At 40.7% G+C, this 18793-nt stretch overlaps 1 protein-coding gene and 1 long non-coding RNA gene across 9 annotated transcripts in view; both read left to right on the top strand.

Moving 5' to 3' along the window:
* Positions 1 to 18793, top strand: part of LOC138751792 (sickle tail protein homolog) — a 689307-nt gene that overhangs the window by 145409 nt on the left and 525105 nt on the right. The gene's annotated exons all lie outside the window — the stretch shown is intronic.
* Positions 14923 to 18793, top strand: part of LOC138751795 (uncharacterized) — a 42335-nt gene continuing 38464 nt past the window's right edge. For all 3 annotated transcript variants that reach the window (XR_011350188.1, XR_011350187.1, XR_011350186.1), the window contains exon 1: positions 14923 to 15040. This is a non-coding gene — a long non-coding RNA (uncharacterized lncRNA). The remainder of the gene's footprint in view (positions 15041 to 18793) is intronic.

Below are 18793 nucleotides of genomic sequence, written 5' to 3'. Positions count from 1 at the left end.
ACACAAAATTGAATGGAATTGCGTTTTGTCATCTGTCCTGAAATACAGTGAAAAGCTTTATTTTGCACCCTTTCCAGGCAAGTCAGCCCATTCTCAGGTACAGCAGGGAAAATAATAATGAAGCACAAGTGCAGGGTGTAGTGTTGCAGTTAGCCCTTTCACACAGCCACATCGTTCAGAGATATTTGCAGCTTTATTACGCTACGCCTTCTGTGTAATGAACACGAAATGGGGGGTGGTGGGGGGGGTCATTCCAGTCCCAGATTTTTTCCAGCAGCAGAAGTAGCAACAGTACCAAACCACCGTCTGTGTAAAAGGGGTGATCCAGCATTCCGGTACCACGATGGGAAAGGATGTGTATGCGTACTGTATTTTTTAGTGTATTTATGGGTAAGCATTTAAAACTTAGACAAAACATGCAAGTAGGACAAAACACACAGCCTTGCTTCACGCCATTGTTAATGGAGAAGGGTTCAGAGAGCTCATTGCTGTATCTGACCCGACCTTGTTGGTTTTCGTGCAGTTGGATAATCATGTTGAGGAACTTTGGGGGACATCCGATGCGCTCTAGTATTTGCCAAAGCCCTTTCCTGCTCACGGTGTCGAAGGCTTTGGTGAGGTCAACAAAGGTGATGTAGAGTCCTTTGTTTTGTTCTCTGCACTTTTCTTGGAGCTGTCTGAGGGCAAAGACCATGTCAGTGGTTCCTCTGTTTGCGCGAAAGCCGCACTGTGATTCTGGGAGAATATTCTCGGCGACACTAGGTATTATTCTATTTAGTAGAATCCTAGCGAAGATTTTGCCTGCAATGGAGAGCAGCGTGATTCCCCTGTAGTTTGAGCAGTCTGATTTCTTGCCTTTGTTTTTGTACAGGGTGATGATGGTGGCATCACGAAGATCCTGAGGCAGTTTTCCTTGGTCCCAACAAAGCTTGAAAAACTCATGCAGTTTGGCATGCAGAGTTTTGCCGCCAGCCTTCCAGACCTCAATGAAGACGCTGTTTACATCCGGTACCGCACGGATGGCAGTCTCTTCAATCTGAGGCGCCTGCAAGCTCACACCAAGACACAAGAGAAACTTGTCCGTGAACTACTCTTTGCAGACGATGCCGCTTTAGTTGCCCATTCAGAGCCAGCTCTTCAGCGCTTGACGTCCTGCTTTGCGGAAACTGCCAAAATGTTTGGCCTGGAAGTCAGCCTGAAGAAAACTGAGGTCCTCCATCAGCCAGCTCCCCACCATGACTACCAGCCCCCCCACATCTCCATCGGGCATACAAAACTCAAAACGGTCAACCAGTTTACCTATCTCGGCTGCACCATTTCATCAGATGCAAGGATCGACAATGAGATAGACAACAGACTCGCCAAGGCAAATAGCGCCTTTGGAAGACTACACAAAAGAGTCTGGAAAAACAACCAACTGAAAAACCTCACAAAGATAAGCGTATACAGAGCCGTTGTCATACCCACACTCCTGTTCGGCTCTGAATCATGGGTCCTCTACCGGCACCACCTACGGCTCCTAGAACGCTTCCACCAGCGTTGTCTCCGCTCCATCCTCAACATCCATTGGAGCGCTTTCATCCCTAACGTCGAAGTACTCGAGATGGCAGAGGTCGACAGCATCGAGTCCATGCTGCTGAAGATCCAGCTGCGCTGGATGGGTCACGTCTCCAGAATGGAGGACCATCGCCTTCCCAAGATCGTGTTATATGGCGAGCTCTCCACTGGCCACCGTGACAGAGGTGCACCAAAGAAAAGGTACAAGGACTGCCTAAAGAAATCTCTTGGTGCCTGCCACATTGACCACCGCCAGTGGGCTGATAACGCCTCAAACCGTGCATCTTGGCGCCTCACAGTTTGGCGGGCAGCAACCTCCTTTGAAGAAGACCGCAGAGCCCACCTCACTGACAAAAGGCAAAGGAGGAAAAACCCAACACCCAACCCCAACCAACCAATTTTCCCCTGCAACCGCTGCAACCGTGTCTGCCTGTCCCGCATCGGACTTGTCAGCCACAAACGAGCCTGCAGCTGACGTGGACTTTTTACCCCCTCCATAAATCTTCGTCCGCGAAGCCAAGCCAAAGAGAAGGACAAAAGAAAAATTCTTTTTTAGAATAATACTGCTGTCCCACTCTCTCCTGGCGGGAGACCGACAGCGGGCCGCCTCGAAAGTCTCCCGACAACTCGCCACCAGCTCCCATACTGATCCCACCACCCTGCTCCCAGCTGCTCCCAGGTGTATTTAGTCTCCTTGTGCTGTGAGCAAGCTGATCTGTGGGTTTGTGCTCAGTTTGAACAGTGTGTTAATGCCGGGTCTTCTTTATGGTAATACTGTTGGATTTTTGTATTAAAAAGCATAAGTGTTGAAAAGTGCAGGGTGTAGTGATAAAAAGATGGAGTACAGAGCATCATGAAATGGTCAATTTAAGAGCCTGATAACAGGAAAGAAACCATCTTGAATCGTGAAGCTTGTGTATCTTCTGCCTTCCAGGGGTGGAGGGGGAAGATGAATGTTTGACCAGGTGGGATGGATACTTTATCTTGGCTACTTTCCTGAGACAGTAGGAGGCATCGATGGAGCCGGCAAAGGTGAGATTTATTTGCATGGTGGTCTGAACTGCTTTCACAACACTATGGGTTTGATTTTGGGCAGAGCAATTTCAGTACGAGACTATGATGCATCAGGACAGGATACTTTCTATGGTGAAACTTTAAATAATACCTACTAATTAAAGTATATTACAATTGGTTTTCCCTGCAATGCTACATGTTGTTATTGTTGGGCAACACGCAGAATATTGTTGAGGCCAATTTACTTCCAAAACTACTGGAGGGATCTCAGCACACTGCTATGTTTCCACCAATGCTATCACTGCAAGCTGCTATGAATTCACTCAATTTTAACATGCAAGAATTTAGTCATGTACTTGGATGAGAGAGGTATGGAGGACTATGGACTGAGTGCAGGTCAGTGGGATTCAGCAGTAAAATGGATTAGCACAGACTATAAGGGCTGAAGGGCCTGTCATGTTCTGTGGTTCTCTATATGAACCAAATTCTGCCATTTCCCAGATCAACACCTCCAGCACTAAGGTTCATGTTACTCTGTTGACTGCACTGAATAGGCAACGTTGCTTGCTTGCTTGCCTGACATCAAAATTCCAAAGTAGGGACATTCTTCCCAGCTTTGTCATGTGAGGACAATACCAGGCAAACAAGAAAGCAATATGCTCAAAACTGTCTCGAAGTGAAACATCACCACTGATCTCTCCAAGTGGAGAAGAAGCATTTGGCATGATATTGAGAGCACATGTCAGGAGGTGCAAGGAATTCTCACATCAGTGATGGAGAGTGTGCTCCAAGTTCTTCAACAGCTACCGCCAGCCCCATCTGTGGAAGACTCTTCAGGACCCACATTTGCATTATCAGCCACATCAGAGCCCAGAAAAATGAAGTGGAACCATCAATGGCAATCCTGGTGTCTTTTTAAAAAATCTTAACAAGAGTGATGGATTTGGGCTCAATTTATTGAACATGGGCAGAAATTAGAAATCTATAACCTTGTCATTTGTCCAAGTACTTGATCAATTTGGTTAATTTTATCATTAATTTTCTTTCCCAGAACATTGTGATAGAAAATAGTTCGGGAAGATGCTACAGATTTTGGGTAGTGTGCAGACAAACCGCTCCTGTTCATGCTACTGACGCACGACCGTATCGCCAGATCCAGCTCCAACAGAATCATCAAGTTTGCAGATGAGACAACAGTAGTTGGGCCTCGTTAGCAACAATGAGAAGAGAAGAGGTGGAAAATCTTGTGAAGTGGAGTGAGAGTAACAAACTGAGTCTCAGCGTGGTCAAGAAAAAGAGATGATTGTGGACTTGAGAAGCGCCAGGAACCACCACCCTCCATTATACGTCAACGACTCTGTAGTAGAGAGAATGGAGAGCATCAGGTTCCTTGGAGTTCACTGAGCTAGTGATCTATTGTGGGCACACATCTCCTCACTTGTCAGGAAGGACACTTCTTGAGAAGACTGAGTGGGCAAAGCTACCAGCCACCATTATGTCAACCTTTATCGAGAGCGTCCTGGCTGGCTGGATCATAGAGTGGTACAGTTGTTGCAGAAATATGGATTGGAGGCCAATCCACAGGACCACAAGAGTGGCAGAGAGGATCCCAGGAGTCTTCCTTGTTTAACCCTCACCATCAATGTGATCTACCGGGATTATTCTGAAAAAGCATGTAAAATCATTAAGGATCCCTTCCACCCTGCACACAGCAATTTTAAGATGCTCCTATCAGGAAAGAGATACTGGTGTATTAGAGCCAGTACAATCAGGCTGAGAAATAGCTTCTTCCTACAGGCAGTCGGAAGGCTGAATAAACAAAGGAACTGCTCACACTAACCATCTGAGGCTCTTGTATATAGAAAACATTATTTATTTATTCATGTATTTGTAGAGATGACATACTTATCCTGCATCGGTACTGTTTGTGTGTTACATCTGGTTGTGTCCCCACATGTTTTGCACTGAGTAGTGGAGATCCCTGTTTTGTCAGTTTGTACCCGTACAATCAGATGACAATAAACTTGACTTGAGTTTGTGCAGGCGATTTCAGAAGGGGAAGTTTATGTTCATTTGTACAATAGAATATAATCCTGGTTGGTTTGGGAATGAAGCATAACTGGGATAATTTAAGGGTAGAATGAGGGCTGAATTGTTGGATGGTGTTTGTGAAAATAGAGGATTGATGTGGAAGAATGAAAAATAAATTAGTTGTGAGGTGGAGACCTGAATAAATTTGGTTTGGGTGGGTCTGCTGGGTGAGGGATGGTCCGTGCAATCACTGTGGGAGTGGTGATGTACTGGATCTGGTGGGTGAGGGATGGTCCGTGCAATCACTGTGGGAGTGGTGATGTACTGGATCTGGTGGGTGAGGGATGGTCCGTGCAATCACTGTGGGAGTGGTGATGTACTGGATCTGGTGGGTGAGGGATGGTCCGTGCAATCACTGTGGGAGTGGTGATGTACTGGATCTGGTGGGTGAGGGATGGTCCGTGCAATCACTGTGGGAGTGGTGATGTACTGGATCTGGTGGGTGAGGGAGGGTACGAGCAATCACTGGGGAGGTAAGAAGGTTGGGTATTCAGTGCTTTGAAACATTGGCATTGGATCTTACAGCAGTGTGAGAACAAATGTGAGAATGAAGGTATGTAATACTTGGAATATTTTTTAAAGGACTCTTCACTTTTATTTTGGTGGGCTTGGTATGAAGGGGTATGCATGGTGAGATTGGGGAGCAATGTGTTCAGTTCTGATCGCCTCAGTACAAGAAGGATGTGGAAACTTTAGAGAGGGTGCAGAGGAAGTTGAGCAGGATATTGTCAGGATTGGAGAACATGACTTTTCAGAAAGGCTGAGTGAGCCAGGATTTTCTCTTTGGGGTGATTGATGATGAGAGGCAACTAAATGGAGGTGTAGAAGATTATGATAGACATGGATGGGGTGGACAGACAGCATCTTGCTCTCAGAGTAGCAATGGCCCACACCAGAGGATGTATGTGTACGATGAATGGAGGAAATTTTAGGGGAGAGATCAGAAAGTTTTTTTTTAAAACACAGATTAGTAGATGCCTAGAATGTGCTGCGACTGGTGATGGCAGAGATTGATTCAATTGGGATATTTTAAAAACTTTGTGGACGTAAAAACAAATGGAGGGTTATAGTCAGTGAGGTTGGAAAGGGTTGATTGATGTGGAGTAGGTTTATCTAGAAGAGCATGTACCATTCTATGTTCTGTGAGAAATGGGTGTGGTTGACAAGAAGGGCAGGTGTTTAGTGTGTTGGAGTTGGGAAATAAAGCGAAAGTCATTTGGGGAAATTTGTGTAATTTAAATGACCAATTATTTTAAATAGTTTCAAGCATGACCATTACTATTACTGACTGCTACTCATGCCAACAAATTGACCTGAGGATTTTCAGATCCCCTGTTCTTGTGAGGAAGAGGAGGATTTTTTTTTAAATTAATTGGTGCCCTATTTGAAATACAGGTCTGAGTATAGCCTTAGGATGTGACATTTAAGTGGAGGGGGAGGTTCAAAGTTGCTGAAGGCTTGAGGGAATAATTATAATTCCAATGATTGTTCCTTCCCCTTTCACATTGCCACCTTCCCTCTTCGGGATGCTTAATTCTCGACTGTGTTAACATATTCAGCACACAATCTGAAGAGATCCTCCCATGTCCCTGCCATGGTAGCAAGTAACATGTCCCATCCATGTCACCTTGTTTCATTTGTAATTCCTTTAAGTTAGGGACTAATGTTGTCAATTGCTTGAAGAAATTCATTTGGCTTTACCCTGAGAAAAATTATCGAGCAATATAAATATCATAGAGATGTGTACAGCTAGAACATAATGCAGGTATTGAGGGCCAAGCACATTGAGATCTGAGATCAAGGATGAGGATTTTTGGATTAAAGAGGTGGGGGTGGCGTGCTTCATGATGGTTGAACGGGATGTTGCAGATCAGAATACAGATGGAGGAGTTTTCAATTATGGTGAGTTGAGGAGGATGGAGATGCACTGGAAATGCAAACCCTCTCATCAAAACGTGGATTGGATTTCAATTAGTAGATGATCAAAGTAATGGACAGAGTCATGTGATTTGTCAGGATTCTATGGGGGGGGGGGGGTGGGAAGTGCTGAAAATTTCTGATTATTCAGACTGTTTATTCAGCTTGTTAGATTTAGTTATTTCTATGTATATTTGGTAAAGGTTTTTAAAAAAAACATATAAACAAAGACTACACTAAATGGAGAATTATCACTCCCATAGCTTAGATTAGGCAATTGGGTGATTAATATACGTAATTTACTTTGATTATTACATTTGGATAAAACAGTGAATTGCCCTTTCTGGGTAGAAATGGAATTGTAGCTTACTAAAAAAAAACCTCTATGTTGGCAATTTTAGGATCCTTTTTGCCATTTTTCTTTTCCAAATTAATAAATAATCTGAGAAATAGATTGAGAATTTGGACTCAATTGAGGAAATTCTTTGGAATTAACAGTTTTTCACTGGGTAGTCTAATTTTCAATAACTGTGGACTTACCAACAGTGAACTGGCTCCCAAAATGTGCTGTGAAAAATGCAGAAAATTGATCTGCATCGTACACAGGTTTTTATCTGGGCTGATGACATCAGTGCTTCTGTCATTTCCTGTCCATGTGACAGAAGCAGTGATGTAGATAAGCCCAGCATGCAAGCTTGGAGGTGTTAGTTTTGCACTAGACTCCATTAGCATAGACATTGACTTGAAAACATGTATAGTGATTCCACAATGTGTACACCATGTCTATAGTTGCTCAGCAGAGAATACTTTGCAACATAGCTATCTACTCCAACAGTCTTTGATGGATGTAGGCTTCAATGAAAGGTATTCAAAGTTTTAAGAATCTTTTCATTCAAAATAATGTTGCCTCTTTTAAATAATTATCAATCCAATTTAATCTTTGCAATAGGTACTTTTTAAAATATTTACAAATTAGTCACATTGTTCAGTCCAAACATGTATTTTCTGCAAATTTCTAATACAAAGATTTTTTTCTCCTTTTTTTAATATACAATTTTATTTTAATGGTGGATTACTAGCATGTATTTATAGTAATTTACTGGGACCGCAGAGCCCACCTCACTGACAAAAGACAAAGGAGGAAAAACCCAACACCCAACCCCAACCAACCAATTTTCCCTTGCAACCGCTGTAACCATGTCTGCCTGTCCCGCATCGGACTTGTCAGCCACAAACGAGCCTGCAGCTGACGTGGACATTACCCCTCCATAAATCTTCGTCCAGCCAAGCCAAAGAACAGGACTTAAATTCAGTCCCAATGGCTGGGATCAAAAGAGATTGGGAAAGAGACTTGCATGTAACCTTTTCAGGTGAAGATTGGTACTCCACTCTCAGCTTCATTAATGATTCCTCATTTTGTGCAATATGTTGCTTATTACAGTCTAAGGTGGTGCACAGAACTTGTATGATCTTGTTTCTATTGCAGAAATTGATCCTTTTTTTGTGAGAAATGTAAAACATTTTGAAGCCTTTCTGATTTGTATGTTTTGTGAATGCCCACATTTAGAGAGATTTTGGAGAGAGATGTTTCAAGCTCTATCAAAAATGTTCAAGATTAACTGTCTGTTAATTGCTCTGTTTTTTTTTCTCTTGCAACTCAGATGAACCTTTATCAGCATCTCAAGAAAAACCTCTTCGCTTTTTCTACATTGATAGCCAGATTACCTATTATATTGAAATGGAAAGGAGATTTATCCCCTAATCATATGCAGTGGCTATATAATGTAATGTCCATTTTAAATTTAGAGAAAATTAGATATAATATTAAAGATAGAAAATTTCAATTTATGGAATTATGGGGCCCATTCTTAGATTTTTTTTTAAATTGGAAGAATCAATATTTACACTATTACCAGTTTCCCACCCACTTTTGATCCATATCAATTTGCCAAGAGGGCAAATAAGTCTACAGTGGATGACATCACCACTGCTCTTCACACTGCACTGACCCACCTTGAACACCAGGGGAGCTGTGTGAGGATGCTTTTTTTCGACCTCAGCTCTACCTTTAACTCTGTCATCCTGGTCAGACTGGATACAAAACTTGCTGAATTATTATCAATCTATTTGTCTCAGGATTAAGGACTTTCTAACAAACTGCTTTCAGACTGTTAAAATTGGCACTCACTTCTCATCTCCCCTTGCATTTAGTACTGGCTCCCCACAAGGGTGTGTATTGACCCTCATCCTCTATACCTATGATTTTGCCTCCACGTATTCTATCAACATCAATCATTCGTTTACAGATGACACAACTGAGGTTGGACTTGTTTCAATAGGAGATGAGACAGCCTACAGGGATGAAGTCCAAAGACTAACAATGTGGTGCTCAGAGAACAATCTTGTCTTGAACTCCTCAAAAACAAAATAACTTGTAATAGTTTTCAGGAGGAACAGTGCAGTTCCAGACCCATTATACATCAACAGGGACTGTGGAAAGGGTCACTGTTTCCAGGTTTCTGGGTGCGCATTTTGCTGATAGTGATAGGCTGGACTACTAATACCATCACAGTAGTTAAAAAGGCACAATGACTCAATGTCCTGAGGATTCTCAGGAAAATCAAACTGCTGATGTCCTTCTATCGTTGCTCCGTCGAGTGTGTGCCAGCCTATTGCATGCGTGGTTTGCCAGCTGCTTGGCAACAGACAAGAGAGACCTTCAGAGGGTCATCAGTACGACCCAAAAGATTATCGGCTGCGCACTGCCCTCTTTGGAGGATTTATACAGATCTCACTGCCTTAGTTGTGCAACCAACATCCTAAAAGACCCTTAACACCTTGGTCATCATCTGACCTGCTGCCCTCCTGTAGACGTTTCAGATTCATTAAATCGTGGACAAACCGACTTCAAAACAGTTTTTACCTCAAAGCTATAAATGAACTGAACAGCACCAAACATTGAATAGAGTATTGTTTTATGGTGTTATTGTTTTGTTATCTTATTTGTTTGATGTACGTGTGCACCGTTAGGATGTGGGCTCAATTTTGTTGTACTTGTGCAATGACAGTAAAAGGTTATCTTGTGTTCTGGTGATTCTTTGACTGTTCTCGGGGGGGGTGGGGGGGGGGGGGATGCCAGTGATTCCACATCATTATTGGTTTTCTTCATTACAAACATATAAGGTAACCTTGATTAGAGGGAGGGCAGATGTGTTTTTAGTGTTTTTCCATTTTTTCTTTTTTATCTTCATATTAAAAATTTCCATTAAATGGGTCTGACATGGTTGCATACATTATGCTTATTACTAGATTGAGTTATTATATGCAACTATTGATATCTGCATATTTTCTTAATTACTCATTATTTTTCCATTATGTAATCATTATTTACTATGTATGCTTACATGCTAAACTCTAAAAATATTTAAAAAGGAGAGATTCTGAATTATTGACATCTGGGATGATTTTTTTCGGACAGTTTTGAGTTTTGTTTGCTTATTTATGGAATTGGATCATGTGATTTTATTTGCTTCGATTTCAGAGCGTAGTGTTGATCTGTGTAAACAATTTTTGTTAAATTGGTTGTCACTTCAATGAACTATGCCTCTGGTTGAAATAAATTAAAAGTTCTTAGCTCTGTTCCAGTTAAGAGAACCATTGTTTTCCACAAAAGTCACAAATTCTGCAGCATAGAAACGGGAATCTATAGGAACAGAGGTGCTATGTGTGAAATACCGACGTGACAAGATTGACGTATATTTCGACGTACATGTTGACCCCCATTTTTCAGCCTAATTTTAAGTGTTTTATGGTATATTTGGTGTATAAGTCAGCCCCAATTTTTTTGGGCTATCTGGGCCTCCAAGAAACAATCCCAAAAAAAATTTAAACATCCCAATTGCAAGTAACAAAGCTGTAAATTAAGAAAAGAATCTACCTACTGGGCAGCAGCAGCCCATGGAGCTGGAGCGCTGACATTGTGCCCCCAGCAGGAGCAGGAACCTCAGCCTACCAGGCAGGAGCGGTGACAGCAGCGTCAGGGTTCCAGGTAAGAATGGTTATGGTGGCACCCAACGTTGGGGAGGTGTCGGGGAGCAGCGGCACCAGCAGTGGGGAGGTGCTTCCAGCATTGACTTAATACACTGAATTGATATCAGTGGTTTTTTTTGTGAATTTAAGGACCAAAGTATATCTGCTGTATAAATCGACCCCCACCCCTTTTGAGAATTTTTTTTAGCGTTTCACGGCTCGACTTCTACACTGAAATATACGGTAACGTGGCTGACCTTCTGAACTGCTCTCCTATGGCTTGCATTGGTATCTCTTTATATCAGAATCTACTGGATTTGTAATTAGAGTTTCAAGCTTCAACCTCAAAGCCATGGTAACAATCGGTCCTGTCATCCTGCTTCCTGTCAGATTTTTAGTTTCAGGAGTCTACCTTTGATCAGCAATTGTTTCCCATTTGACTAAAGCTGCTCCCTCTTTGAATTGTTTGCAACGAGTACATGTAGGAAGTTAGTAGACAAATTCTACTTCTTCCAATTTGTGCTCCATGGGAGAGCACTGCAGGAAATCTGCCAAATGCTCTCCTGTGAACCTAAGGTTGTAAGGACATTTTGTGCATCCTCTGAAGTTCTCTACAGTACTTTGAAATGGCATAATCTGGCCGAAGCTACAGAAAATAACTTTCTCAAAAGGGCACAGTGACATATTCAACGAGAAGTTTGGTTTAGGATCTTGCTTAACAACATAGTATAAAAGCAGCTACAGACTTCAAGCAGGATGATCTTGCATTAGTTAGGAAACATTTCCAGGTGATTTTGGAAGTAAAATCCAGTCAACTGTGCGCCATTATTTACATTTCCACAAGGGTATGTAATTTGATTGTTGAGTATTTTAACTATTAATAAACTATGAAATGTATAATTTTGAATTTGTATATTGATAGTGATTAAAGTAGAGGGTTGTTTTTTCCTGTGATACTTCGCAAGGAGGCAGCTCACAACTATTCACATCATCTGGATTTACTCAGTCTTTTGAATGAGCCAAGATCCCATGTTAGCAAAAAAATGCAAGTTAACTTTAAAAAAAAAAGTCTTGCTTCCTGCCTCATTTATCCAAGCTTTGAAGCAGAGCTGACTGGTATTACTTTTGGTAGAAACGGACTACCTAGAACTGCTGGCCTCATTTTACTTACCAGTAGATTTGCCTTATTGACATTAGTGAGGAGTATTTGACCTTGAGTATCTTGTATTATTAAGTAATTATTTTTGGTAAACCAAGATGATTGTAGCTCTGGTGTAAACTTAAGAGTAAATGTAGCTCAAATTAGGGGTGAGATGGATTGATATGGTTTGAAAGCATTGAATTTTGAAATGGAGAGAGAGAGAAAGAAGGCTCTGTTGCCTGTTAAAGACAACAGTGTTGTGTGAGGTTGGAATTCTTGAAATTTTTTTGGCAATTTCACCTTATTTCCCCAGCAAAGCATAAATACAGCTTGTGAATCTACAGTGACCGTGAAGCCGACTGCAAATTCTGAATATGCAATGAGTACGTAATCTGGTTTCATTACTTGAATGAAGCTCAGAAGATTGGTCCTTGCCCAGCTGTGATACTGGGAAATCTTAAAAGCATTTTCATCAAAGATTGTTTCATGGTGGACTGTGTTTTGTTTAATACTATATTTTGACAAATCTATTAATTTCTTTAAACATTAATGAGAATGTGTGATATTCAAGCTGCTTTAATTTTCAGCAAAACTATATAATATCTCATTTGCATTTTGTATCGCATCTATTGTGGGGAATAAAAATGCAAATGACCAATAAAATGCCTGTCAGGTTTTCTGGAAACACCTATCATTTTAACACATTCCTTTCCATTTACTGACTAGGGAATTTTTGGAGTGTGAAACTAATGAGTGTGTCTTGAAGTAAGAGTAGAGTTTCTGTCTGTGTGAGGAGGTAGAGGATTGCAGTGTCTATGTGCGAGAGAGCGATCGGGGTGGGGAGGAGATCTGAACATGTCATAGCAGAGAGTCAGTCACTACAATGACAAATTTGCATCATAATTATTACACGTGTGGAATTTACAATCGACCTCTGAAGCTCTCAATTATGTTTGGACTTTGGAATCTGAAAACTGTCTTCAGAGAACTTTAAAACTACCGGAGTATGTGTAAGTTGCCATTGTACCTTCTTGTTGGTTCTTTGATGGGAATATATTGATTTGGAGCTTTCTTTAACCATGTAAAAATTCCTGTCTTTTCATTATTGTCCAGCAGAGTAAATATTTAACATTTTTGTGTTTTTTTAAAACTGCAAAGTTAGGGTCATAAGTAGGATGGATGGTCAGAATCATTTTCCAAGGGCAGGGACTCAGAAGTCAAGTCACCTTTATTGTTCATACCATGCTCGCACAGTAAAGATGAGATGGTGTTTCTCCAGGACCATGGAGCATATTTACATAAATAAGTTAGAATAGAAGTTTAACACATTAAAATATTAAGATGTATTAGGTACCAAGGCCTCTGCACATATTTTCTGGGAATTCAGAAGTCTGATAGCCTGGGGGAAAAAAACTGTTGCCCAATCTGAATGCATAGACCCTAGTGCTGCAGTATCTCCTACTAGATGGCAACAGGGTGAACAGTTTACTTGAGGTGTCCTTCACAACGATTATTGCCTTTCGCCTGTATCGAGTGTTGTAAATGTCCTTCATGGTAGGAAGAAAGCCCTTAGTGATCTTTTCTGCTGACTTCACTATCCTCTGCAGTGGCTTTCTGTCTGAGAAGGTACAGCTACCAAGCCAGGCAGTGATGCAATTGCACAGGATGCTCGATACATACTCTGTAGAATGTAGTGAGGATGAGGGCTGGGAGATGGACTTTCCTCAGCCTTCACAGGAAGTAGACGTGCTGCTGGGCTTTCTTGGCTATGGAGCTGGTGTTAAGGGACCTGGTGAGATTCTCTGCCAAGTCCACTCCAAGGAACTTGATATTCTTGATGACAAGAAGCCAATGCTTTAAGGTGGGAGGGGATAAACTTAAAGCAGATCTAAGGGGTACATTTTTCCACAGAGAGAATGGTGAATATTTGGAACCAGTTGTAAGAGGAAGTTATGGATGAGAATTTTAAGTGAGCTATTGTTGAAAGGAGTCCACGTTCAGGTCAGAAAGCCCTTCAGTTAAAATGACATTCATTCCCAATATTTAAATGTAATCGTTTGATATTTCATGCATGAATGGATTAACTACTTCATCACTATATTTTGCTGAGTTTTGTGTTTTACATTAATGTTCTCCAGCCAATTTTCAGGTGGGTTTCCTTTCAGTTTGATGGAGCCTCGGGTTTTCAGGAAGTTAAAACAAATATCATGTATTGCTGCTTCATGCATTTTTATTGAAGTTATCCACTGTGCCTGGAGATGGATGAAATCAACTGTTGACAGCTCTTCAGACACAGGGATTTGGGGAGGTATTTGGGGAATACATTCCGTGTGATGGAAAGGAAGGAGGTCCCACTGCAGTTGTCACAATCTGACTCAACTCCTTCACTGAGGATGTTCACCATCACAGAACCTCTGAGCTCCACTTTTACAATGTGAACAATACTATTGTGGAGTTAGAACGCATGATGTTGAGGCAACTTGTATATCAAAAAATCCAAATGCAGTCTGATTTCAACCCTTTCCCAGCTCACAGCCCATGTCCCTGTGCTTGAAAATCTTCATTGCTGAGATTCAGGACTTGAGCAGGCATACTGACTGCTTCTGAGCCTTGCTATTTCTCTGGTTTTCTAATCCAAAACATTCAACCTTGGGCAATTATACTTAATAACCAATGTTATCCTAGCCTCAGTTGTTGAATACCCTGTGCTGATTTCTACGTACATGTTGAGGAAATTATAGGCGTATGACCCGGGTTGGCGGGTGGGCAGCTGCCCTCCCAATTTCAAACAAAACAGTGGGGAAAATTCAGGCAAGGCAAGAAGAAAAATAAATTGGACAGAGAAAGCAAAAAAATAAACAAATTAACAATAATGGTGGCCCTGGTCCACTATGTCCCGGTCCTGAGCACCTTCACACCCGGGGCACTGTGCATGTCATCTCCAACCCAGTGTCCAGACGAGGGCTGTGGCCTATCCAGGGAACCGTTTGTTGCTGGGGCAGTGGCGCTTAGCCTCAATGATCAGGCTCTGATGACAGCGTGTATACTCCGGGGCTGGCTGTCATGTGACAGCATGTGCTGTGAACTTCCCCATCTCTGCTTGATGATGTCAGAGGGTCTGTGTGTCGTCACCCAGCATTATTCCCTCAGCAACAGGCCCCCCCCCACCGACAGTAAAGCTGCCCGACCCTTGGGATTGATGTGAGCCTCGGCCTCGGATGGAGCGGGATCGAGATGGTCAGGGACGGCCCTTCTGCGCCCGGTGCCTGTGCTGACAGCCGGTTTCTGGAGGTGAGAATCAAGATGCCCCGGGCACAGTTTGGGGACTGTGTAAAATTTCAGGCAGATTAACCCCTCTGCCCCTTAAACAGAGTCCCCATTCACCCATGGAGGCAATTTGTTGTAATTTTGCATTTATGCTTTATTACATGACAAAAAATAGTATCTGTACATGCCTGTTTCCTTCCTTCAATGTGCCCTATGCATCAGAAGCTAAGCAAATATTATGGTGCCATCTGGCAGCAGGAAATGTTAGTTAATTCAGATACACAGAAAACAGTGAGATTTTTTTGTAAAAAATGCAAGTGCTACTGACTAGTTATTCTTTCCAAGGAAATTATATTTTGGAGAAAAATAATTAAATTAAAATGCTTGCAGAATGTTGATGATTATTCTGTCCAGGTGCTGGCATGGGGTTTTCATGTCCCTTAAGAAAATGTGAACACAGATATTAAAATTAAGACATTTCTCCAACTAAAAGGGGCTTAAGTTTTTACTGGGAATTTTCATTAACCATCTTTGATCATAGATCAGATCATTAAAAAATAAAACTTGTGCATGTGACCAAAACCAATTACAGAAATCATTGTTTTAATGTTTGTGCATAGTTTATTACTGAAGAAAGTGAGGTACATTGCTGTAGATATATTAATATACAGTTAAACCACGTAATTTTATCCAAAAATAACCCCATTCATCTTCCAGGTAGCTGGGAGACCATCAGGAGAGGTAAGGGAACAGCAGTGGGTGGATGGTACTCCCATGGCTGTTCCCTCTCGATGACATATGTATCATTTTGGATGATATTAGCAGATTTTGAAATGGTGCAGAAATAACAGGGTCGTTATTATGGGAGACTTCAACTTTGCAAATATTGACAGACATCTTATTGCAAGAGGGATAGATGGGGTAGGGTTTGTCAAGTGTGTCCAAGAAAGATTCTTGACACAAGCTGACTAGAGGAGAGGCCATGCTGGATCTAGTCCTGGGTAATGAACCTGGTCAAGTGACAGACGTCTTGGTAAGGATGCATTTTGGCGAAAGTGATCACAACTCTGAGCTTTAGCATATCTATGGACAATAGAAACAGGACCCTTCTAGTCTGTGCTAAACCATTTTGTTTTTGCCTTGTCCCACTGATCTGTACCCAGTCCATAGCCTTCCATACCTCTCACATCCATGTACCTGTTAAAATCATTATTAAATGTTAAGTAGTGACTGTGGTCTCAATTTTAAGATGGCAGTTCGTTCCACACTCCCACCACTCTGTGTAAAGAAGTTCCCCCTAAACTTTTCCCTTTTCAATCTTAACCCATATCCTCTGGTTTGGAAAAAGTCTATCTACATTTATTCTGTCTACCCCCCCTCAAAATTTTAAATACCTCCATAAAATCTCCCCTCATTCATCTGTGCTCCAGGGAATAAAGTCCTAACCTGTTTAACCTTTCCCTGTGACTCAGTTCCTGAAGTCTGGGCAACATCCTAGTAAATCTTCTTGGCACTCTTTATATTGTTACAAGATCAAACCAGCAACCACAAAGAAGGCATATCACACAGGGGCAAAGATGAACAATTACTTTATTAACAAAAATACAATTTAATTCAAAATCCCCCCTTTTATAACATCGCCCTCAGGTTACTATGCAAATTTCTATAACAGTGTAAAACTAATAAATTCCCCAGCCTAAATATAACATGTAATTAAAGTCTAAGTTATATTTCCAACCAGCCCACAGAAAAACTTAGACACAAAACACACAAGACTAACAAAACTTCAATCTCAACTGAAGCAAAGATCATAAACAAAATTCAGTTTGTTTGGTAAACTGAAGCCAAAAGATCTTTGAGAGAGAGCACAAAATTCAAAGTTGTCTTGTGTTGCTTGGAGAGAGAGGAACAACTGGCTTGGTCCGGATCCTTCTGGCTGCCTTCGGACTGTTCATCCTTTTTGAAATCCCAACATTCTAAACTGTCCTACAGACCATGACTCATGCTCTGGGCCTTCTTCCACTCCACAGCACCCCCAGTGGTGGTTTATCGTCCAAGCCCAGAAATTTTTAGATAATTTTCTGCACATGTTCAGTCCGTCTCCCACTCTCTCAGCAGTCCACCTTCACCTTGGCTCTCTAAGGAAAACTGTCACTTTTTAAACATAAAACCACACAACACAGGCCAAAACACAACGCAGAATTCTGTAACAATATCTTATTGGTATCTTTCCTGTAGTTGGGTGACCAAAACTGCACACAACACTCCAAATTTGGCCTCACCAATGTCTTATACAACTTTAACATAACATCCCAACTCCTGTATTCAATACTTTGAATTATGAAGGCCAATATGCCAAAGGCTCTCTTTATAACCCTATCTATCTATATTCCTTGGGGAAAAGAATTCAAGAATAATATTGGTCTAAATTGTGCTCTGATAACATGACATCAGTTATTAACGTCAGATATATATGGGTGCAATACAATTTTATGCATCAATTATATCTTGCACGGTTTATAATCTGAAATTCCGGACTCATGTTTTAGTTGTTGTGTAGAGATTGGAACATTATATATTCAACCTAAATGTAAGATCCTTTGGATATGACTTGCCAGAAATTTTGACAAAAATTATAGAAGTGGATTTTCCATTGGAACCAGAACAGTATTTATTGAGCCATTTTATGGTTATTGGCACAAAACCATCAAATACAGTTCATGAGGATTGCACTAGCGGTAGCCAGGAAATGTATTGCTGTTACTTGGAAGTCCAATTTTTTTCCCCCCAACTTATTACTTACTGGAATATGGAAATGCAAAGTTGTGCCCACCGGAAAAGATAACATAATCTTAGAAAGAAATATGACATTTTTGTTAAAATATGGCAACCTTATTTGAATCATACTGGCTTAAAGATATAGTTAACTTACTCGAAAAGGTTTAAATAATATAGTTGGGTTAATCATGTTGAATTGCTGCAGATCAAGATAGGGACTAATGAATGAAGGCATGCTTAAACACCCCTTTTTATTGGATAATTGTTTTTTTTAAATTTTATTTATCATTTGTATCAATATAGACAAAAAGAAAAATTAAATGAATACAATACTGATTGTGTGATCATACGTAGTGATACAAAAATAACTTTTAAATTTTCTCCCCAACCCCCTATGTCCCAAAATAAGAAAAAAAGAAACACCTACTACTACATATACAATAGCATTATCATATATACGTTCTTTAATTATTATTAATTTCTATTTGAGAGGGATGGATAGGTAGAAGAGGTGGATGGAAACTTATTCATAAAATCCATATATGGTTTACAAACACTAAAATTATCAGCTCAATTTCTTAAACTGTGCAATTATTTTCTAAAGGTATACAGTTTTGCATTTCACTGAGCCATCTACTTAATAATACTCATCAACTTTCCATGTTATCGCTATATATTTTTTTGCATGCGCTATTGCTATATTTAAACATTTTTCTTGACATTCCTCCAATTTCAATTGTATATCCTTTTCATATATATCCACAAGTTAAAAAAATTCTTGGATCCTTTTGTATCTTTATCTTCATAATTTGTCCTTATAATAGACTCAAATCATTCCAAAACCTTTCCACTTTTTCACAAGACCACACTGAATGTGAAAAAAAAGTCCTTATTTCTTTTGTACATTGAAAATACTTATTGGAATAATTAGTCCATTTAATTTATGTTGAGTATAATATAATTGATGGAGAAAATTATATTGAACCATTTGGTATCTAG

Source organism: Narcine bancroftii, chromosome 1 (assembly GCF_036971445.1).
Source record: "Narcine bancroftii isolate sNarBan1 chromosome 1, sNarBan1.hap1, whole genome shotgun sequence".
NCBI lineage: Eukaryota > Metazoa > Chordata > Chondrichthyes > Torpediniformes > Narcinidae > Narcine > Narcine bancroftii.
The sequence above is the reverse complement of the archived record's forward strand: the minus strand, read 5'-3'. Positions and strand labels throughout refer to the sequence as shown.